The 23,896-nt window shown below is 39.6% G+C and overlaps 2 non-coding genes across 2 annotated transcripts; one reads left to right on the top strand and one right to left on the bottom strand.

Moving 5' to 3' along the window:
• Positions 1–1,854: 1,854 nt before the first annotated feature.
• On the bottom strand, positions 1,855–1,957 carry LOC149811917 (small nucleolar RNA R71). Its single transcript, XR_016428682.1, has one exon. It is a non-coding gene; the product is annotated as a small nucleolar RNA R71 (small nucleolar RNA).
• Positions 1,958–19,872: 17,915 nt separating this feature from the next.
• LOC149811916 (small nucleolar RNA R71) lies at positions 19,873–19,975 on the top strand. The gene has a single exon (XR_016428630.1). It is a non-coding gene; the product is annotated as a small nucleolar RNA R71 (small nucleolar RNA).
• Positions 19,976–23,896: the final 3,921 nt, after the last annotated feature.

The raw sequence follows: 23,896 nt of genomic DNA, 5'->3' as shown, positions 1-23,896 counted from the left end.
CACTTTATTGACGTGTTATTTAAGTGCAGACCAAATTTCAGCTCATTCGGAGTTGATTTGGTCTGATTTTTAAGCGTTTTGCGAAAACCGCTTTTTCTGGATTTTAAATTACAGGACTGGCGATATCCTGATTTTTCTCAGATTTGAAACGCTTATATCTGGAGTTCCCGATACTGTTTTTCAATTCTGTAAAAACTGTCGTTTTGTTCAATCTCTCAGTTGCAGAACAGAACAAATTTCGGGAAAATCGGACCTCGTTTTCCCTGTCAAACAGTGGTTTTCCGATAACCTGTCAGAATGCTATTTTACACTAGTTAGGGGCAGTTTCGTAATTTTCTTAATTTCGGCCTTTTAGATTTGTTTTTAGTAGTTTCTGCATTTTAGGAGTTGCATCATCATCATACAGCATTAGTAGAGTTAAATTGAGTAATTTTAGCATTAATTTAGTATTTTAGTTAATTTTTGTTTGATAAATAGTATTTGCTTTACAATTTTCGTAAAATTAGAACTAGTCTTAGTTGTTGGTTTCGTTATTCGAATAGAAAACTAACTTTGTATTTTTCTGCATTTTTAGGTTGAAAAACATATTTAGTGTCCAGGGATATTGTCCAAGTGAGAAGATTCTTTAAGTGGCGAAACGACGGAAATACCCTTGGTGTGGAGCAGAAGACTGATTGCTTGTTTACTTTTCTTTTAGTGTTTAATTGCAGTTGTATTAACTTTGTAATTGTAGGTTGACATTTGGCATTAATAAATTGAATTTTATAGAAATATTGTTTTTAATTCCCGTTCCCTGAGGATCGACCCGTACTTACCACTTTGTGGAAAGTCGGTTTTTATATTTTTTGGTTGACGATTTTCCAAAGTTTTATTGAAAATAATTGTTTTAAAAAGAGTATTCCAAAATATCAACCAAATTTTGGCGCCGTTGCCGGGGAACGGCGAATTAATTACTTTATTTCTTAGAGTTTAATTTATTATTATTTTGTTTTAGTTAGTTAATTAGTTGTTTTCTTTTTAGTTAGTAGGATTAGTAAGTGAATATAGGATTAACATAGTTAGTAAATATAGGATTCACATATTGTTCTTTTTAGGATTCACTTAATTATCATTCTGCAAGGAGCGATTAGACAGGTGGGTTTTAGAAAAACATAGTTTGTGATTTCCTGTATTTATTTGTTTTAGCATTTTAGAATAGTTTACTTTGTTATTTAATTATTTAGTATAGAATTCTGACATAGTTATATAGCATATTTATTTGTTTTTAGTTACTGTTTTTTTTGTTTAATTACATTTTAGTATCTGTGCTAGTTTAATTTTTTAGTTGGTCGTTTGCTTACATCTGGTCTTAGTACCAGTGTATGCAGGGTCGACGAGGTCTAGGAACCCCATTACACCCATTTGTTGACAACCCAGAGAGAATTTTACATTCTCATCGAAGTTCGGCAACAATGGCTGACATGGATCCTCCACCTCCACCCCCAGTTCTTTCACGCCCTCTGCGGGAATACTTCATTCCCACAGACTATGTTCAGGCATCCTGCATTCGGAGACCCGATGTAGGAGCGCCACATTATGAGATTAAGGCCAGCATTATTCAAATGCTTCCATCCTTTTATGGCCTTAGTCATGAGGATCCCTACCGACACTTAGATGAATTCCTCGAAATCTGTTCTACTGTTAAGATACAGAATTTCGATGATGATGCGTTGAGGTTGACTCTATTCCCTTTTTCATTGAAGGACAAAGCCAAGTATTGGCTAAAGTCCTTAGATTCTGTAGAAATAGAGTCCTGGGATCAGTTGCAACAGGAGTTTCTTCGGAAATACTTTCCCATTGGTCGCACGAACCAATATCATAGAGCCATCACTAGCTTTTCAGAGCTAGATGGTGAGCGCTTTCATGAGACCTGGGAGAGAATGAAGGATCTCCTCAGGAAATGCCCCCATCATCAGGTGCCAAAATGGCAACTGGTGCAGAGTTTCTATGATGGATTGTCTGACAAGAATCGTCAGATGATCGACTCTTCATGCGGTGGGACATTCATGCTGAAGAGCGAGGACGAAGCATGGAGGCTATTTGATACATTGGCCGAGAATTCACTCCACCATGCTTCGAGCTCTCATTCTGATAGAGCCACACCCAGCATTCAGAAGAAAGCTGGCGTTCTTGAGATTGGTCCATCTACTGCACTGCAGTGTAAAGTAGACAAGATTGCTCAAAAGCTGGACCAGCTTCTCTCAGGACCATCCACTACACAGCAGGTGTGTACTCTTTGTGCCAGTCCGGCACACGAGATCACTGAGTGCCCTTCGGCAGCTCAGTACCCTGAATTTGTTCAAGAACAAGTTCAGGCAGCTCAGGGTTACGTCAGACCGCCAAATAACCCATTTTCATCGACATATAATCCGGGTTGGCGTAACCATCCCAATTTTTCTTGGAAGAATCCACAGTCTTCTATACAGATGCCTTCTTCCTCTCAGCCAGTTCGGCAGTCATCTTTTACTCAGCCATTTCAAAGACCGAACTATTCTCAGTCTTCTTCTTCTTCAGTTCCTTCCCCGATTCAGCAGGAGTCTGCCCCGCAGACATCTTTTGAGGAGAGACTTCTCCAGGCATTTCAAGAGGTGAAAACCTCTAATCAGAATGCCTTCGAGAAGTGTAGCCAGATTTTGAGCTCACATACGCAGTCCATTGCGAAGTTAGAGTCGCAAATGGGACAGTTAGCTGAGGCTATTAGTAGGAGACCCGAGGGTACATTGCCGAGTCAGGCTGTCATGAACCCGAAGGGTAAGGACCAGATGACTGGAGGCCTATTTCATACTGAGACACAGCAGCAGGCTAAATCAGTTATGGCCTTGAGAAGTGGACGTGAGTATCACGTCGAGAGCAGAGAGCGAGAGAGTAGAGAGAAGATAGAGGAGCCAGAGACCATTGTTTCACCTACGTCGGCTCAATCATCATCCCCATCCCCATCATCACCTTCATCATCTTTATCCTCAGAGAAGAAGAAGGATAGGAGTGAGCCTTCTCGCAAAGAGGAGGAGCCAGCAGAGTATATTCCCCCACCACCCTATCCCAAAGCATTAGAGTCTCCTGGTTATAGAGGGAAGCAAGGTACGAAGATCCAGGACATGCTTGATATCTTCAAGCATGTACAGATCAACCTACCTTTGCTCAATGCTATTCAGCAGGTGCCGGCTTATGCCAAATTTCTGAAGGAGCTATGTACGCAAAAGAGGAAATCCAGAGAGCGAATTCCTAACAGGGTCCATCTGACTGAGCAGGTGAGTTCAGTACTTCAGCATCAGACACCACCAAAGCTCAAGGACCCTGGAGCCCCTATCATTGCTTGTACTATAGGGAACATCCGGATAGAACGCGCATTGCTCGATCTTGGAGCAAGCGTGAACATTCTGCCCGGATATTTCTTTGATTCTTTCGGGCTAGGTGAGATGAGATCGACTCCGATTACACTTCAACTGGCAGATCGTTCCGTCAAGGTACCGAGAGGTGTCTTGGAGGACGTGCTAGTTAAAGTGGATGACTTTTATTTTCCAGTCGATTTCATTATCCTTGATATGGAAGGAGTAGACAGCCAGCACCAGACTCCGATTATTTTAGGCAGACCATTCTTGGCGACTGCCAATGCGTGCATCAACTGTAGGACCGGAGCCATGGATCTCTCATTCGGCAATAGGAAGGTAAAGCTGAATATTTTCAATGCCGCGATGGGACCAGCAGGAGACATGGACTGCTTTCATGTAGACATTGCACAGGAGTTAGTGGAGGAGCAGCCCGAGTTGTACATTACTGAGGATTCTTTAGATTTGTACCATATAGAGAAGAATAGCGGTGTAGATAGTGTAGATGTGTCTAGAGTGTCGTCGGAGAGACCACCTTGGGGAGCAGTCAGGGAACCTCTTCCACCACTTGCGGAGACCCCCGCCAAATCGTCGATCGAGTTGCCTCCGAAACTTGAGTTGAAACCCTTACCGGATTCACTCAAGTATGCATACCTCGGAGATGATGAGACTCTGCCTGTGATCATCTCGTCCTTGCTCACTGAGGAACAGGAACAGAGATTGCTGACTATTCTTCGAGAGCACAAGGCAGCGATTGGATGGGGAGTAGCGGATCTAAAGGGGATTGATCCTTCATTCTGCATGCATAGGATCCATTGTAATGAGGAAATCAAGCCATTTAGGGATATGCAGAGAAGGCTAAATCCCAACATGAAGGAAGTGGTGAAGAAAGAGGTGGTGAAGTGGTTGGATGCCGGAATCATTTACCCTATTTCTGATAGTCAGTGGGTCAGTCCGATTCAAGTTGTGCCGAAGAAGTCAGGACTCACTGTGGTTGAGAATGAGAAGGGTGAGAGAATTCCGATGAGGACCACTACAGGATGGCGAGTCTGCATCGATTATAGGAAGTTGAATGTGGCAACTAGGAAAGATCATTTCCCATTGCCATTCATTGATCAGATCTTAGAGCGACTCGCAGGACAGAGCTACTACTGCTTTCTAGACGGATATTCAGGATACAATCAGGTAGCTGTCCATCCTGACGACCAAGAGAAGACCACGTTTACATGTCCTTATGGCACCTTCGCATTTAGACGTATGCCTTTTGGGCTTTGTAATGCCCCGGCTACTTTTCAGAGGTGCATGCTTGCTATCTTCTCGGACATGATTGATGATGTGATGGAAGTTTTTATGGACGACTTTTCTGTGTATGGCTCTTCTTTTGAAGATTGCCTCCACAAACTTGCTCGAGTACTGAGTAGGTGTGTGGAGACCAATCTCGTCCTGAGTTGGGAAAAGAGCCATTTTATGGTTCAGGAGGGGATTGTACTTGGACACATTGTGTCCAAGCGTGGTATTGAGGTTGACAGAGCGAAGGTGGAATCCATTTCTCGTTTGACTCCACCCACCTCTGTGAGGCAGATTCGATCATTTTTAGGGCATGCGGGATTTTACAGGCGGTTCATAAAAGATTTCAGCAAAATCTCTCGACCGCTTTGCACGTTATTGGAGAAAGACCAGCCCTTTGTTTTCGGTGAGGATTGTATGAAGGCCTTTGAGATTCTCAAAGAGGCCTTGATTACTGCACCTATTTTGAGACCTCCAGATTGGACTCTCCCATTTGAGATTATGTGCGATGCTTCTGATTATGCTATGGGGGCCATTCTAGGACAACGCATTGATAGGAAGCCCTATGTGATCTACTATGCGAGTAGAACTCTGTCTGATGCACAGATGAATTATACTACGGCAGAGAAGGAACTACTTGCGGTAGTTTTCGCATTGGATAAATTTAGGTCCTATTTACTCGGTTCGAAGGTGGTTGTCTATTCTGATCATTCTGCATTGAAATATTTGTTGAATAAGAAAGACACCAAACCGAGATTAATTCGTTGGGTCCTATTACTACAGGAGTTTGATCTCGAGATTCGAGATAAGAAGGGAAGCGAGAATGTAGTAGCAGACCATCTTTCCAGACTGATCGTGGAGACCACGCAGGATCAGAGACCGATCAGTGATTCTTTCCCCGACGAGCAGATCATGTCAGTCAGTACATCGCAGTTACCTTGGTTTGCAGATATTGTGAACTATCTGGTTTCGAGGCAGATACCTGAGCATTGGAACAAGAATGAGCGTGAGAGGTTCCTATCTCAGGTGAGGCACTATTATTGGGATGAACCAGAGTTGTTCAAATACTGTGCAGATCAGATCATTAGGAGATGCGTTCCGGAGGAGGAATACCAATCCATTTTGAATTTTTCCCATTCGTTAGCCTGTGGAGGGCATTTTAGTAGTAGGAAGACGGCTGCAAAGGTTTTGCAGTCAGGATTTTATTGGCCCACACTCCACAGGGACGCTCATGAGTTCTGTAGGCGATGCCTGCGATGTCAGCAGATTGGAAACATGTCCAAGAGGGACATGATGCCCTTGCTGCCGATTTTGATAGTCGAAATTTTTGATGTTTGGGGCATTGATTTCATGGGACCATTTCCGCCCTCATTCGGAAATTTATATATTCTGGTGGCGGTTGATTATGTGTCCAAGTGGGTCGAGGCTGTGGCAACCAAGACCAATGATCACAGAGTAGTGCTTAAGTTCATTAAGCACAACATTTTCAGTCGTTTTGGAGTGCCACGTGCGATGATTAGCGATGGTGGCAAGCATTTTAGGAATGTTCAGATAGCTTCTCTGCTGAGAAGATATTCTGTCAATCATAGATTCACCACTCCATATCATCCGCAGACTAGTGGACAGGTTGAAGTGTCCAATAGGGAGATTAAGCGAATTTTAGAAAAGACAGTTCGTCCGGACCGCAAGGATTGGTCCCAACGCTTAGATGATGCACTTTGGGCATATAGAACTGCATTCAAGACTCCCATTGGCATGTCTCCGTATCGCCTTGTATTCGGGAAAGCATGCCATCTTCCTGTCGAGCTAGAGCATAGAGCATACTGGGCTATAAAGAAATTGAATTTTGACCTCACCCAGGCTGGCAAAGAGAGAGCACTGCAGCTCTCAGAATTAGAGGAACTCAGGAATGATGCTTATGAGAATGCCAAATTATACAAAGCTCGCACTAAAGCATTTCATGATAAGTATATTATCAGAAAAGTGTTTGAGCCAGATCAGAAAGTGTGGCTATACAATTCTCGTTTACATTTATTCCCAGGGAAGTTAAGATCGAGATGGACAGGTCCATACATTGTAAAAGAAGTATTTCCCCATGGAGCAGTGACATTATTCGATCCTATGACCCAAGGTACATTCAAAGTAAATGGGCAAAGACTGAAGCCATTCATTTCAGATGCCTTAGAGGATGGTGAGTGTGAGATAGTGCATCTCACGAAGGCATGAAGATTCGACCAGAGGGATGTATTATATGTACATTATTTATTTTTCATTTCAGAGTTTTTATTTATTTAGTATTTCATTTCACATGTGCTAATTTGTGTTTTGATGTATGCAGGATGAACTTAACAATTAGTGTATCAATTACCAGGTACAGAGAAGAGTTTTCAAAGAATTCAAGAATCAGAGGAAAATCAACTTCAAAAGCTCAGAGCAAATCAGGTTGTATCTATCCTTTCTCCCATATTTTTGTTAGTGTCTTTTAGCGTGCATGTGCATTACATTTTTTTTTCATTTTGTATGCCACTAGAGACAGTGTCATTCAAGCATGGGGGGGGGTGGTTTAGATGCATGCACACAAAATACACAATTTTTTTTTTTTATTTTTTTTTATTTTTTTTTTTTAAGATCGAGAATCTTAAGTAGGCATTTAAGAACAAAGTGTAGCATATATGATTGTTTTTGGCATAATCTAACAGTTTAAAAATTTTTAAGCCCCATAAATTTTTTTTTTTTTCTGAACTGAATCAAATATAGTAGTTGTTTATGAGATAATTCAAAGAAAAGATAGTATTTGATTGTTAGAAAATTTTGAATCACTTTTGTATAAGTATGCACAGTATGTTTTGTGAAAGAAATAAGCAATGGAAAGATGTGTTTGAAAAATGAGTTTAAAAGAATAGAGTTACGTTTAGTTGTTGATATCTTCGTGAATCCTAGTAGTAGAACTCAGACACGAGATGAAGTGTTTGAGTATCTTAACGAAAAGGATAACGAAGGAGATCATCTCTTGTCTAAGTCGATATCTGTGGCCTTTGTAGTTCGAGTAAGTAGAATCTGAAGGGTGTTTTACATCTGGTGCCCCAAAGCCAGCTGGTTTGGGAGCCACCGGTTCGAAAGCTTGTTACATGGACTGCATAGAAAGCCTAAGAGATAGAGACATTGCACATGACAAGAGGAAGACTATACGTAAACTATTAGAATAGAAGGTCTAGTGACTCGAGCAATTAAGTCCGAGGGATACTCTGTATCTAGTGCCCTAAGGTCGGCCGACTTGGGAGTCACTGACCCAAAGCTCGCTACACGGGTCACGAAAACTGACTATTCGAAATAGTGCTTATATGAGAAGAATGCGCAAGAGATCAAAAGTTGAAAATGAAAGAAAAAGAATGTGCTGAATGAGAAAATTTTCATTGCTTAAGTATATATGTGCATTATTGTGCAGAAAATATACAAGTGAGAATAAATGAGTAAAACATGAGAATACTTGACTTTCGGAGAAAAATCATGAACTAGCTACAATATTAGAAAAGTGAAGGAAAAGAATTTTTACTGTGGAGGCATGAGATTTTTAAACTTGTTTTGAGAATGTCAATTACATGAAATATTTGTTACAACTGCATTCTTAAGAGCCTAATATTTTTTAAAGATCATCCTTGCATTTTATTGATGTTTGTGGGTAGCATCGCTGCAAACCCTCACGAGACCTTACTCGTCCACTAGTGTAAGCTAGGGGTTTAAAGGGCTTGTTGCATACGCTAAATGCAACCGTGATTCCTACGAAAGTGAGGTAGTATTATGTATTCATGCTTAGCATTTCTTGTCTTCAGTGCATATCATGATTAGGTTTTGTTAAGGGACTAACAAACATTCAAGCATGGGGGTATTTGATGATGCATGAAATGCACATCATGTAAACAAGTTTTTCATGCATTTTGTATCAAGTTTAAGGTTTTAAACCCATGTTTAGATGTGTTTTGATAGTAAGGGGCTATGGTTCGAATTTCAGAAAAATCGGAGTTAAAATGAGAGAGTTATGACTATTTTAGTGTTTGGGCACGGATTTCGAGGTGGATCGGATCCATATCCGACCCAATTAGGTCAATTGGACCTTGGATCAACTCTTAGAAAGCCCAAAACCCAACCCACACACCTATCCATACCCATTTCAAAAAGTTTTTCTAAAAACCCCCCAGAAAGTGGCGCCTAGCAATATTTTATTTTTTAACACGCTTTCTGAAAAATGTCAAAACTATAAATAGTTTTTTTTCAAGAACCCTAGGCGTCTTTGGCTGTGTTTGGACGCCCCCTACAGTGACTCTACAGCAGCAGCTCCTTCCTCTCCATCTTCCCCAAGTGTTGGCCATTGAAGATCGACCTATGCTTGATTTTCAAGCATATTTTCAAGCTTTCTTTGGTTTCTTTTCCTTTCTTTCTTATTCCTTGCTGTCTTTTCACCATTTTTCTGTACTTTTGCAGGTGTAGCAGAGGTGGAGACCATTAACCTTGGGCGGGAGTGCGCAACACACCACCAAGGTGAGCCGGCCCTACCTCCATCCGGCTTTCTACACCCTCCGATCGCGAATCGGCTCACATGCCATCATCGGTGGATCTCCAACGTGTAGCAGCTGCAATAGGTGCCGTTTTTGGTGAAGTACAGCATCCTTGAACTGTAGAAGACGTCTACATCCAGCCACGGTCCGCTCTTCTTCACCCCCCCGGTCGTCGGATCTTCCAAAAGGTAGGTCTTCTTCTTCCTTCTCTTCTAGATAAAACCGATTTGTGTGTGTGGTTTTTGTTTTGTTATTTTCTGTATGTTTCTTGTTTTTCATTTTATTTCAACCTTAGAATAGCATGCGTGCACAGACCAGCACGTTAGATTAGTTTTTCTTTCATTGGTTGTGTATTCGATTTATGTTTTTCCATCGTTTTTATCTAAAACGTGCAAATCGGCAAGAGGCTTTTCTAGTCGATTTGGGTTTTTGTTTCCAGCGTGTTATAGGTGTTTTCTTTTTAGAAAATCTCAGACACAAATTTCATTTTGATTCATTTTAGTCGTTAGGTTTGTTTGTGTGTTGTTTTTGCTTGAAAAGAAGAAAAATCGGCTAGACTTTTTCTAGCCGATTCTTGATTTTCACAAAAAAAAAAAAAAAATTGTTTTGATATTTTTGTTTCGTCCAGTATGTGTATTGTGTTGCTTTGCTGAAAATCTCATTAGAAAATTTCATTTTAGTTCATTTTATTCGTGGGTTGTGCTTGTGTCTTGTTTTGATGTTATTTTTAAAAAAAAAAAAAAAAAAAAAACATCGGCTAGGATTATTCTAGCCAATCTTTGTATTTTTGTTAAATGCATGTATTGATGTTGGTAAACCGTGTAGTTGCTGTGTGTTTTAGGTGTTAACAGAAGTATATAGTTGTGTTAGTCATTTCATTGTTTTAGGATTGATTTAATTAGTTGTTTTAATCAATTTTTCGTTTTTGTGTTTTGAGTCTATTGTTGAAAATTATAAAAATCAAGTTTTCTTTTTTTTTTTTCATGTTTTTAATTCCAGCATAGTGCTGTTCTTGTTAGCCTTGGTGTAATTAGGAGTCCTTTGTATTATTCTCTAATTTAGTTTTATCAAATTAGTGGTTATTTAGTTTTATTGCTTTTTGTTAATTTATAATTTTATTTTTTATTTTCGTGTGGTTCTTCTTCTTCCCCAAGGTGGGGCGGCAGCCATTAGAGCTCCCTTGGAGCTCTTGGTCGATTTTTTTTAGCAAGTCTTAATGGTCATTAGTTGAGTTAGGAAGGTGTCTAGGTTCAATGTATTAGGTCTTCCTTTTCTAGCCGTTTTTAGAGGTTAACTAAGTAGGTTTTGATAATTAGGTTAACATTAACTCCTAGGAAATCGATTTTCCATTTAAGTCCTTTTATTCCCTAGGTAGAATTAAGTCTATTAGTTTAGAAAGTAGCATCCATTAAAGTTGGCGATTTTTGAGAAGGGAGGTAATTAAAGTAATTGAAAATTGGAAAGCTTTTGGAAAAAGAAGATTCTTCAAAAATCGTGTGAGGCATTTAAGGAAGATTTGAATTTTGAATGTGCATTAAAGAAGGAGTTACTCCTTAACTTTGGAAAGTGTTTTGCAATTAAACCAAAATTCCAATCTAGGTTACACGATTTCCATAGAGCATTAAAAGCATTTTAATTCCATCTTGAAAAGCAAAAATCGTGGATTTCTAGATTGGCCTTTTCAGATTTCCAAAAAGGCATTAAAGGCAATTAAGGAGTGTAACCCCCTCTTTAAATGGGGCGATTTTTGAGAATCCAAAGCATTTCAAAGTTTGAACATTGGTAATTATTACATTCCTTTTTCCAACCTCCTCCATTAAAATCGTGAACTTTGGTTACTACTTTAGTCTAGACCTAACCTAGTCAAACCGAGCCTAGGTCGAGTCAACCCCTCGTCTACACCCCCTTTGAGTCTAGTCAAAACCCGAACCTAGCCCAAGTCAAAGCCTAAACCGCACTTAGGTCAAGTCTAAGACCAAAGACCCAACCTTGGTCAAACCTAGTCAAAGACCTAACTCGGGTCAAAACTTAGTCTAAACCTAGTGAGTCAACCGAGCTTACCTTAGCCCATTCGAGCCTAGTTGACTAAGTCAAAGTCAAAACAAAACCTAGACCTAGCCCTAGTCCGAGTCGAGTCAAACCTAACTCGAGCCTATCCAAGTTCACCCCCTTAGCTAAACCTCAACCGAGTCCAACCTAGTCTTAGTAACCTAACCAAGTCAAAACCTAACCCTAGTCGAGTCCTAGTCCAACCCAAGGTCGAGTCAACCTTAGCCAAACCCGAACCTAGCTAAGTTAAGATAGAGCCTAGTTGAGTCAACCATAGTCACATTCCAAAGGCTGCAACCCATGGTTCGTTAGTGGTCTCTTCTCCTTTATATTTCAGTCATCTTGTCTTTAGAATAGTTAGTTTAGTTATTTATGTAATCATTTTAGTTAGATTTTATCATTGGTTGATTGAATGTGTGGTTGTTAATGTCTTTTTACTATTAATAGTTTAGTTAGCATAGTCGTATCTAGTTTATGTGTATTGCATGTCTTATGCATATAGTTACTTTCTTGCATTAGTATTTTAGGGACATTTACATCATTAGCTCATTCAAGGCAAATTCATGAAATGCATATCATTTGTCATTTAGATCTCATTTAGTTTTATCATAGTCAATATCAGCATATATTATGTCATATAGAAGTATTTAAGTCTGCATTATAGTTAGATTACGTTCATAGTGTTTAAAATAGATTCATATAGTGAATAGTGCATTGAAATAAAAACCAGATTTTTGCCCTATCGCACTAGCATTATTTTCTGTGCATAAACTCTGTGTTTTCCAAAAAAATTTCATCTATTCACTTTATTGACGTGTTATTTAAGTGCAGACCAAATTTCAGCTCATTCGGAGTTGATTTGGTCTGATTTTTAAGCGTTTTGCGAAAACCGCTTTTTCTGGATTTTAAATTACAGGACTGGCGATATCCTGATTTTTCTCAGATTTGAAACGCTTATATCTGGAGTTCCCGATACTGTTTTTCAATTCTGTAAAAACTGTCGTTTTGTTCAATCTGTCAGTTGCAGAACAGAACAAATTTCGGGAAAATCGGACCTCGTTTTCCCTGTCAAACAGTGGTTTTCCAATAACCTGTTAGAATGCTATTTTACACTAGTTAGGGGCAGTTTCGTAATTTTCTTAATTTCGGCCTTTTAGATTTGTTTTTAGTAGTTTCTGCATTTTAGGAGTTGCATCATCATCATACAGCATTAGTAGAGTTAAATTGAGTAATTTTAGCATTAATTTAGTATTTTAGTTAATTTTTGTTTGATAAATAGTATTTGCTTTACAATTTTCGTAAAATTAGAACTAGTCTTAGTTGTTGGTTTCGTTATTCGAATAGAAAACTAACTTTGTATTTTTCTGCATTTTTAGGTTGAAAAACATATTTAGTGTCCAGGGATATTGTCCAAGTGAGAAGATTCTTTAAGTGGCGAAACGACGGAAATACCCTTGGTGTGGAGCAGAAGACTGATTGCTTGTTTACTTTTCTTTTAGTGTTTAATTGCAGTTGTATTAACTTTGTAATTGTAGGTTGACATTTGGCATTAATAAATTGAATTTTATAGAAATATTGTGTTTAATTCCCGTTCCCTGAGGATCGACCCGTACTTACCACTTTGTGGAAAGTCGGTTTTTATATTTTTTGGTTGACGATTTTCCAAAGTTTTATTGAAAATAATTGTTTTAAAAAGAGTATTCCAAAATATCAACCAACTGTTATAAAAAATATATTTTCTAGGCGCCTCTTTCTGGGGGGTTTTCAGAAAAACTTTTTGAAATGGATATGGATAGGCGTGTGGGTTGGGTTTTGGGCTTTCTAAGAGTTGATCCAAGGTCCAATTGACCTAATTGGGTCGGATATGGATCCGATCCACCTCGAAATCCATGCCCAAACACTGAAATAGCCATAACTCTCTCATTTTAACTCCGATTTTTCTGAAATTCGAACCATAGCTCCTTACTATCAAAACACATCTAAACATGGGTTTAAAACCTTAAACTTGATACAAAATGCATGAAAAACTTGTTTACATGATGTGCATTTCATGCATCATCAAATACCCCCATGCTTGAATGTTTGTTAGTCCCTTAACAAACCCTAATTATGATATGCAACGAAGACAAGAAATGCTAAGCATGAATGCATAATACTAACTCACTTTCGTAGGAATCACGGTTGCATTTAGCTCATGCAACAAGCCCTTTAAACCCCTGGGTTACCGCAGTGGACGAGTAAGGTCTCGTGAGGGTTTGCAGAGATGCTACCCACAAACATCAATGAAGCGCGAGGATGATTTTTCAAAAGTATTAGGCTCTTAAGAATGCAGTTGGAACAAATATTTCATGTAATTGACATTCTCAAAACAAGTTTAAAAATCTCATGCCGCCACAGTAAAAATTCTTTTCCTTCACTTTTCTAATATTGTAGCTAGTTCATGATTTTTCTCTGAAAGTCAAGTATTCTCATGTTTTACTCATTTATTCTCACTTGTATATTTTCTGCACAGTAATACACATATATGCCTAAGCAATGAAAATTTTCTCATTCAGCACATTCTTTTTCTTTCATTTTCACTTTTTTTTTTTTTTGATCTCTTGCGCATTCTTCTCATATGAGCACTATTTCGAATAGTCAGTTTTCGTGACCCGTGTAGCGAGCTTTGGGTCAGTGGCTCCCAAGCTGGCCAACCTTAGGGCACTAGATACAAAGTATCCCTCGGACTTAATTGCTCGAGTCACTAGACCTTCTATTCTAATAGTTTACGTATAGTCTACTTCTCGTCATGTGCAATGTCTCTATCTCTTAGGCTTTCTATGCAGTCCATGTAACAAGCTTTCGAACCGGTGGCTCCCAAACCAGCTGGCTTTGGGGCACCAGGTGTAAAACACCCTTCAGATTCTACTTACTCGAACTACAAAGGCCACAGATATCGACTTAGACAAGAAGATGATCTCCTTCGTTATCATTTTCGTTAAGATACTCAAACACTTCATCTCGTGTCTGAGTTCCACTACTAGGATTCACGAAGACATCAACAACTAAACGTATCTCTATTCTTTTAAACTCATTTTTTCAAACACATCTTTCCATTGCTTATTTCTTTCAGAACACATACTGTGCATACTTATACTAAAGTGATTCAAATTTTTCTAACAATCAAATACTATCTTTTCTTTGAATTTTCTCATGAATAACTACTCTATTTGACTCAGTTCAGAAAATAAAATTTTTATGGGGCTTAAAAATTTATAAACTGTTAGATTATGTCAAAAACAATCATATATGTTACAACTTATTCTCAAATGCCTACTTAGATTACCAGTCATACAAAAAAAAATTTGAAATTTTTGTGTGCATGCATCTAAACCACCACCCCATGCTTGAATGACACTGTCCCTAGTGGCATACAAAATGAATAAAAATGTAATGCAAATGCACACTAAAAGACACTAACAAAAATATGGGAGAAAGGATAGATACAACCTTATTTGCTCTGAGCTTCTGAAGTTGAATTTCATCTGTTCTTTGAATTCTTTGAAAGCTCTTCCATGCACCTGGTAACTGATACACTAAATGTTAAATTCATCCTGCATACATCAAAACACAAGTTAGCACATGTGAAATGAAATACTAAATAAAGAAAAACACTAAAATGAAAAATAAATAATGTACGTATGATACATCCCTCTGGTCGAATCCTCATGCCTTCGTGAGATGTACTATCTCACACTCACCATCCTGTAAGGCATCTGAAATGAATGGCTTCAGTCTTTGCCCATTTACCTTGAATGTACCTTGGGTCATAGGATCGAATAACGTCACTGCTCCAGGGGGAAATACTTCTTTCACGATGTAAGGACCTGTCCATCTCGATCTTAACTTCCCTGGGAATAAATGCAAACGAGAATTGTATAGCCACACTTTCTGATCTGGCTCAAACACTTTCCTGACAATATGCTTATCATGAAATGCTTTTGTGCGAGCTTTGTATAATTTGGCATTTTCATATGCATCATTCCTGAGTTCCTCTAATTCTGAAAGCTGCAGTGCTCTCTCTTTGCCAGCTTGGGTGAGGTCAAAATTCAATTTCTTGATAGCCCAATACGCTCTATGCTCTAGCTCGACAGGAAGATGGCATGCTTTCCCGAATACAAGGCGATACAAGGACATGCCAATGGGAGTCTTAAATGCAGTTCTGTATGCCCAAATTGCATCATCTAATCGCTAGGACCAATCCTTGCGGTCCGAACGAACTGTCTTTTCTAAAATTCGCTTAATCTCCCTATTGGACACTTCAACCTGTCCACTAGTTTGCGGATGATATGGAGTGGTGAATCTATGATTGACAGAATATCTTCTCAACAGAGAAGCTATCTGTACATTCCTAAAATGCTTGCCACCATCGCTAATCATCGCACGTGGCACACCAAAACGACTGAAAATGTTGTGCTTAATGAACTTAAGCACTACTCTGTGATCATTGGTCTTGGTTGCCACAGCCTCGACCCACTTGGACACATAATCAACCGCCACCAGAATGTATAAATTTCTGAATGAAGGCGGAAATGGTCCCATGAAATCAATGCCCCAAACATCAAAAATCTCGACTATCAAAATCGGAAGCAAGGGCATCATGTCCCTCTTGGACATGTTCCCAATCTGCTGGCATCGCAGGCATCGCCTACAGAACTCATGAGCATCCCTGTGGAGTGTGGGCCAATAAAATCCTGACTGCAAAACCTTTGCAGTCGTCTTCCTACTACTAAAATGCCCTCCACAAGCTAAAGAATGGGAAAAATCAGAATGGACTGGTACTCCTCCTCCGGAACACATCTCCTAATGATCTGGTCTGCACATTATTTGAACAACTCTGGTTCATCCCAATAATAGTGTCTCACTTGAGATAGGAATCTCACACGCTCATTCTTGTTCCAATGCTCAGGTATCTGCCTCGAAACCAGATAGTTCACAATATTTGCAAACCAGGGTAACTGCGATGTACTGACTGACATGATCTGCTCGTCTGGGAAAGAATCACTGATCGGCTTCTGATCCTGCGTGGTCTCCATGATCAGTCTGGAAAGATGGTCTGCTACTACATTCTCACTTCCCTTCTTATCTCGAATCTCGAGATCAAACTCCTGTAGTAGTAGGACCCAACGAATCAATCTCGGTTTGGTGTCTTTCTTATTCAACAAATATTTCAATGCAGAATGGTCAGAATAGACAACCACCTTCGAACCGAGTAAATAGGGTTGAATTTATCCAATGCAAAAACTACCGCAAGTAGCTCCTTCTCTGTCGTAGTATAATTCATCTGAGCATCAGACAGAGTTCTACTCGCATAGTAGATCACATATGGCTTCCTATCAATGCGTTGTCCTAAAATGTCCCCCATAGCATAATCAGATGCATCGCACATAATCTCAAATGGGAGAGTCCAATTTGGAGGTCTCAAAATAGGTGCAGTAATCAAGGCCTCTTTGAGAATCTCAAAGGCCTTCATACAATCTTCACCAAAAACAAAGGGCTGGTCTTTCTCCAATAAAGTACAGAGCTGTCGAGAGATTTTGCTGAAATCTTTTATGAACCGCCTGTAAAATCTCGCATGCCCTAAAAATGATCGAATCTGCCTCACAGAGGTGGGTGGAGTCAAACGAGAAATGGATTCCACCTTCGCTCTGTCAACCTCAATACCATGCTTGGACACAATGTGTCCTAGCACAATCCCCTCCTGGACCATAAAATGGCTCTTTTCCCAACTCAGGACGAGATTGGTCTCCGTACACCTACTCAGTACTCGAGCAAGTTTTTGGAGGCAATCTTCAAAAGAAGAGCCATACACTGAAAAGTCGTCCATAAAAACTTCCATCACATCATCAATCATGTCCGAAAAGATAGCAAGCATGCACCTCTGAAAAGTAGCCGGGGCATTACAGAGCCCGAACGGCATACGTCTAAACGCGAAGGTGCCATAAGGACATGTAAACGTGGTCTTCTTCTGGTCGTCAGGATGGACAGCTACCTGATTGTATCCTGAATATCCATCTAGAAAGCAGTAGTAGCTCTGCCCTGCGAGTCTCTCTAAGATCTGATCAATGAATGGCAATGGGAAATGATCTTTCCTAGTTGCCACATTCAGTTTCCTATAATCGATGCAGACTCGCCATCCTGTAGTGGTCCTCATCGGAATTCTCTCACCCTTCTCGTTCTTAACCACAGTGAGTCCTGACTTCTTCGGCACAACCTGAATCGGATGACCCACTGGCTATCAGAAATAGGGTAAATGATTCCGGCATCCAACCACTTCACCACCTCTTTCTTCACCACTTCCTTCATGTTGGGATTTAGCCTTCTCTGCATATCCCTAAATGGCTTGACTTCCTCATCACAATGGATCCTATGCATGCAAAATGAAGGATCAATCCCCTTCAGATCAGCAACTCCCCAGCCAATCGCTGCCTTGTGCTCTCGAAGAATAATCAACAATTTCTGTTCCTGCTCCTTAGTGAGCAAGGACGAGATGATCACAGGCAGAGTCTCCTCATCTCCAAGGTATACATACTTGAGTGAATCCGGTAAGGGTTTTAGCTCAAGTTTCGGAGGCGACTCGATCGACGATTTGGCGGGGATCTCCGCAAGTGGTGGAAGAGGCTCCCTGACAGCTCCCCAAGGTGGTCTCTCTGACAACACTCTAGACACATCTACACCGCTATTCTTCTCTATATGGTACAAATCTAAAGAATCCTCAGTAATGTACAACTCGGGCTGCTCCTCCACTAACTCCTGTGCAATGTCTACATGAAAGCAGTCCATGTCTCCTGCTGGTCCCAACGCGGCATTGAAAATATTCAGCTTGACCTTTCGATTGCCGAATGAGAGATCCATGGCTTCGGTCCTACAGTTGATGCACGCATTGGCAGTCGCCAAGAATGGTCTGCCTAAAATAATCGGAGTCTGGTGCTGGCTATCCACTCCTTCCATATCAAGAGTAATGAAATCGACTGGAAAATAAAAGTCATCCACCATAACTAGCACGTCCTCCAAGACACCTCTCGATACCTTGATGGAACGATCTGCCAGTTGCAGTGTAATCGGAGTCGATCTCATCTCTCCTAACCCAAAAGAATCAAAGAAATATCCGGGCAGAATGTTCACGCTTGCTCCAAGATTGAGCAATGCGCGTTCTATCCGGATGTTCCCTATAGTACACGCAATGATAGGGGCTCCGGGGTCCTTGAGCTTTGGTGGTGTTTGATGCTGAAGTACTGAACTCACCTGCTCGGTCAAATGGACCCTGTTAGGAAGTCTCTCTCTAGATTTACGCTTCTGCGTACATAGTTCCTTCAGGAATTTGGCATAAGCCAGCACCTGCTGAATCGCATCGAGCAAAGGTAGGTTGATCTGCACATGCTTGAAGATGTCAAGCATGTGCTGGATCTTCGCACCTTGCTTCCCTCTATAACTAGGAGACTCTAATGCTTTGGGATAGGGTGGTGGGGGAATATACTCTGCTGGCTCCTCCTCTTTGTGAGAAGGCTCACTCCTATCCTTCTTCTTCTCTGAGGATGAAGATAAAGATGATGATGAAGATGATGATGGGGATGGGGATGATGGCTGAGCCAACGTAGGTGAAACAATGGTCTCTGGCTCCTCTATCCTCTCTCTACTCTCTCACTCTCTGCTCTCAACGTGATACTCAAGTCCACTCCTCAAGGCCATAACTGATTTAGCCTGCTGCTGTGTCTCAGTATGAAATAGGCCTCCAATCATCTGGTCCTTACCCTTCGGGTTCATGACAGCCTGACTCAGCAATGTACCCTCGGGTCTCCTACTAATAGCCTCAGCTAACTGTCCCATTTGCGATTCTAACTTCGCAATGGACTGCGTATGCGAGCTCAAAATCTGGCTACACTTCTCGAAGGCGTTCTGATTAGAGGTTTTCACCTCTTGGAATGCCTGGAGAAGTCTCTCCTCAAAAGATGTCTGCGGGGCAGACTCCTGCTGAATCGGGGGAGTGACAGAAGAAGAAGAAGACTGAGAATAGTTCGGTTTTTGAAATGACTGAGTAAAAGATGGCTGCCGAACTGGCTGAGAGGATGTAGGCATCTGCATGGAAGACTGTGGATTCTTCCATGAAAAATTGGGATGGTTACGCCAACCCGGATTATATGTCGATGAAAATGGGTTATTCGGCGGTCTGACGTAACCCTGAGCTGCCTGAACTTGTTCTTGAACAAATTCAGGGTACTGAGCTGCCGAAGGGCACTCAGTGATCTCGTGTGCCGGACTGGCACAAAGAGTACACACCTGCTGTGTAGTGGATGGTCCTGAGAAAAGCTGGTCTAGCTTCTGAGCAATCATGTCTACCTTGCACTGTAGTGCAGTAGATGGACCAACTTCAAGAACACCAGCTTTCTTCTGAATGCTGGGTGTGGCTCTATCAGATTGAGAGCTCGAAGCATGGTGAATTCTCGGCCAATGTATCAAATAGCCTCCATGCTTCATCCTCGCTCTTCAGCATGAATGTCCCTCCACATGAAGAGTCGATCATCTGACGATTCTTGTCAGACAATCCATCGTAGAAGCTCTGCACCAGTTGCCATTTCGGCACCTGATGATGGGGACATTTCCTGAGGAGATCCTTCATTCTCTCCCAGGTCTCATGAAAGCGCTCACCATCTAGCTCTGAAAAGCTAGTGATGGCTCTACGATATTGGTTCATACGACCAATGGGAAAATATTTCGGAAGAAACTCCTGTTGCAATTGATCCCATGACTCTATTTCTACAGAATCTAAGGACTTTAGCCAATACTTGGCTTTGTCCTTCAATGAAAAGGGGAATATAGTCAACCTTAAAGCATCATCATCGAAATTCTGTATCTTAACACTAGAACAGATTTCAAGGAATTCATCTAAATGTCGGTAGGGATCCTCATGACTAAGGCCATAAAAGGATGGAAGCATCTGAATAATGCTGGCCTTAATCTCATAATGTGGCGCTCCTACATCGGGTCTCCGAATGCAGGATGCCTGAACATAGTCTGTGGGAATGAAGTATTCCCGCAGAGGGCGTGAAAGAACTGGGGGTGGAGGTGGAGGATCCATGTCAGCCATTGTTGCCAAACTTCGATGAGAATATAAAATTCTCTCTGGGTTGTCAACAAATGGGTGTAATGGGGTTCCTAGACGTCGTCGACCCTGCATACACTGGTACTAAGACCAGATGTAAGCAAAACGACCTAAATCTAAAAAAATTAACTAACACAGGTACTAAATATAAATAACACAAAATAAATAACTACTAAACAAATATACTAACTAATTATGTCAGAATGATCTAACTAAGTAAATGAAATAACAAATTAAACTACTCTAAAGTACTGAAAAGATAAATACAGGAAATCACAAACTAAGTTTTTCTAAAACCCACCTGTCTAATCACTCCTTGCGGAATGAATTTCAAGTGAATCCTAGAACGAACAGAAAGTGAATCCTATATTTACTAACTATGTTAATCCTATATTCACTTACTAATCCTACTAACTAAAAAGAAAACAACTAATTAACTAACTAAAACAAATTAATAAATTAAACTCTAAAAAATAAAGTAATTAATTCGCCGTTCCCCGGCAACGGCGCCAAAATTTGGTTGATATTTTGGAATGCTCTTTTTAAAACAATTATTTTCAATAAAACTTTGGAAAATCGTCAACCAAAAATATAAAAACCGACTTTCCACAAAGTGGTAAGTACGGGTCGAATCCTCAGGGAACAGGAATTAACCACGATATTTATAGAAAATTTAATTTATTAATGTCAAATGTCAATCTACAATTATAAAGTTAATACAACAACAATTAATTACTAAAATGAAAATAAACAAGCAATCAGTCTTCTGCTCCACACCAAGGGTATTTCCGTCTTTTCGCCAATTATTCGCGCCTCACACTTGGAAAATAACCCTGGAAACTAAATATTCTTTATAACCTAAAAATACAGAAAAATACAAAGTTAGTATTCTATTCTAATAAGGCAAACAATAACTAAAACTAATTCTACTTTTACGAAAATAATAAAACAAATGCTATTTATCAAACAAAAATTAAATAAAATACTAAATTAATTCTAAATTTGACCAAATTAATTCTACTAATGTTGTATGATGATTATGCAACTCCTAAAATGCAGAAACTACTGAAAACAAGTCTAAATTGCCGAAACTAAGAAAATTACGAAACTGCCCCTAACTGGTGTAAAATAGCATTCTGACAGGTTATCGGAAAACCGCTGTTTGACAAGACAAATGAGATCCGATTTTCCCGAAATTTGTTCTGTTCTGCAACTGACAGATTAAACAAACTGACAGTTTTTACAGAATTGAAAAACAGTATCCGGAACTCCAGATATAAGCATTTCAAATCTGGGAAAAATCAGGATATCGCAAGTCCTGTAATTTGAAATCCAGAAAAAACGGTTTTCTCAAAACGCTTAAAAATCAGACCAAATCAACTCCGAATGAGCTGAAATTTGATCTTCAGTTAAATAACATGTCAATAAAGTGAATAGAAGAAATTTTTTTGGAAAACACAGAGTTTTTGCATAGAAAATAATGCTAATGCGACAGGGCAAAAATCTGGTTTTTATTTGAGTGCACTATTCACTTTAAGAATCTATTTTAACACTCTAAAAGACAAATCAAATCTAATGCAATCTAAATGACACTGTATAACAGTGTATGTGCAGATGACTATTACGAATATGCTAAATGTACGACGAGCAAAACATGATAAGCAAATTATGACTAGAACTACGTTAAATAACAATGCAAATGCAACTATGCTAATCAATAAAATGCAATATGCCTACTAAGTTAACGAATATCTAACTATCATTCAAACCATCACAAAACACATTTCACACATACTAAACAAATACGATACACGTACACACACTTCTACACTAAAACTAAATTAGATAAATAAACTAATTAGTATAAAAATCAAAAGAAATAATGCTAAATGAACTTACTTCACTAAAGAACAAAGATTAAGGTTAGGGCTCACTCTATTGACTCAAATAGGCTCGGTTTTGACTTAGATAGGTTCGGGTTGGTTTGGGAGAACTCGGTTTGGATTAGGTAGGTTCAAACTATGTTTGACTCGACTCGGACTAGTATGGACTTGGTTTAGGTTTGACCGAACTAGTTGGGTTCGGTTGACTTAGGTGGACTCGGCTAGGTTTAGCTAAGGTTGGGTTGACTAGGTAAAGGTTGAATCGACCTCGGGTTTGTTTTGACTTTGACTTGGGCTAGGGCTAGGTCTTGGACTTAGGCTTATTAAGACTAGGTTGAACTCGGTTTAGGGTTGACTTAGTCAACTAGGTTCGAGTTGACTTAGGTTCAACTAAGCTTGACCCAACTTAGGTTTGACTAGGCTCGAATGGGGTAAGGTAAGCTCGGTTGACTCGACTTGGTTTAGACTAAGGATTGACTCGAGTTAGGTATAGGTCTTTGACTAGGCTCGAGTTGTATTTGACTTGGGCTAGGGTTCAAGTTGACTTTGACACAAGGCGCACCTAACCAAGTCAATCTAAATGACTAGGTTAGATTAGGTTCAATAGGTAGGGTCGGTTGACTCAAACTAAGGTTGACTTGACTAGACTCAAGTGGGTTGAACTAGGTTTGACTCGACTTAGGGTTAGGGTTGACTGGGTTAGGGTTAGACTAAAGTAGTAACCTCTTAATTCCTACAATTAATTCAAAGTTAACGATTTTAATGGAGAAGGTTGGAAAAGGAATGTAATAATTACCAATGTTCAAATTTTGAAATGCTTTGGATTCTAAAAAATCACCCCATTTAAAGAGGGAGTTACACTCCTTAATTGCCTTTAAAGCTCCTTTTGGAAAAATGGGAAGACCAATCTAAAAATACACGATTTTTGCTTTTCAAGATGGAATTAAAATACTTTTAATACTCTATGGAAATCGTGTAGCCTAGATTGGAATTTTTGTTTAATGCCAAAAACACTTTCCAAAGTTAAGGAGTAACTCCTTCTTTAATACCCATTCAAAATTCAAATTTTCCTTAAATGCCTCACTTCTCAAAAATCGCCAACCTCTAAAAGGGCTACTTTCTAAACTAATATAATTAATTTTTACCTAGGGAATAAAGGAATTTAAATAGCAAAACGATTTCCTAGGATTAAATACTAACCTAATCCCCAAAACCTACTTAATTAACCCCTAAAAACGGCTAGGAAAGAAAACCCTAATACATTGAACCTAGACACCTTCCTAACTCAATTAATGACAATTAATAATTTCTAAAAATTTGACCAAGAGCTCAAGAGGAGCTCTAATGGCTGCCGCCCCTCCTTGGGGAAGAAGAAGACTAAAAAAAATGAAAAGAATAAAAAAAAAAATCTTAAACTAAAAAAAAACGACTTACTAAGGAATCTTATTTTGATAGAACTAAATTAAAATATGATGAAAAGAACTCCTAACTCCCCTAAATGCAAACATGAACAACACTATGCTGGAGTTTATTTAAAAACGTAAAGAAAATAAAAATTCGACTCTTGTAATTTTTGTTTTTCAATAGATTCAAAACACCAAAACACAAAATGCTAAAAAC

The sequence above is a fragment of the Nuphar pumila genome, chromosome 17 (genome assembly GCF_984573655.1).
Source record: "Nuphar pumila chromosome 17, dmNupPumi1.hap1.1, whole genome shotgun sequence".
NCBI lineage: Eukaryota > Viridiplantae > Streptophyta > Magnoliopsida > Nymphaeales > Nymphaeaceae > Nuphar > Nuphar pumila.
The sequence above is the reverse complement of the archived record's forward strand: the minus strand, read 5'-3'. Positions and strand labels throughout refer to the sequence as shown.